We start from the raw sequence: 558 nt of genomic DNA, 5'->3' as shown, positions 1-558 counted from the left end.
GTGACCCCCCGCTCCCTCCACCCAGGTCCGCGAAGGCCGCAGCGCCGTTACATTTCAACACCCACCCCGAGGCCCCAGCCCTCGCAGCCTCTGGGCTGCTCACACGTGGGGAAGGTGCAACAAAAGCCTGGGTGGAAGGGGATGCAGGCGTGGGCCAGGTAGACCGCACCTGGAGCAGCAATGGGCTGTACCTCGCCACCCTCGTCACACACCTCCCTCAACGCCCCCGTCCAAGTGCACACAGACACCCCGTGAGACCCGTATCTCAGAGGGCTGGGCAGTTCGGGTGGGATTTCCTAGCCGGTGCACACTTTTTCTCCCTTTTCCTAGCCCTACCTCTCCTCCCCGCCCCCACACACCACGCAGTCTGAGCTGAAAGGAGTTAGGGATGGTGCCTATTTTTCTTTCCTTACAAGTGCTCGCGTTCAGTAGCCCGTGGTGTACGGAGAGGGAGGGGATAGACAGGGACCCAGCCCTTCAGGGACCCCAAAAGTCACAGGGAAGCGTCGGCTGCTTTGCTTTCGCAGACAATGCAGCCAAGCAGCTGGCAACAGGTGC

This window comes from Fukomys damarensis, unplaced genomic scaffold (genome assembly GCF_012274545.1).
Source record: "Fukomys damarensis isolate Sample0158 unplaced genomic scaffold, DMR_v1.0_HiC HiC_scaffold_26, whole genome shotgun sequence".
NCBI lineage: Eukaryota > Metazoa > Chordata > Mammalia > Rodentia > Bathyergidae > Fukomys > Fukomys damarensis.
The sequence above is the reverse complement of the archived record's forward strand: the minus strand, read 5'-3'. Positions refer to the sequence as shown.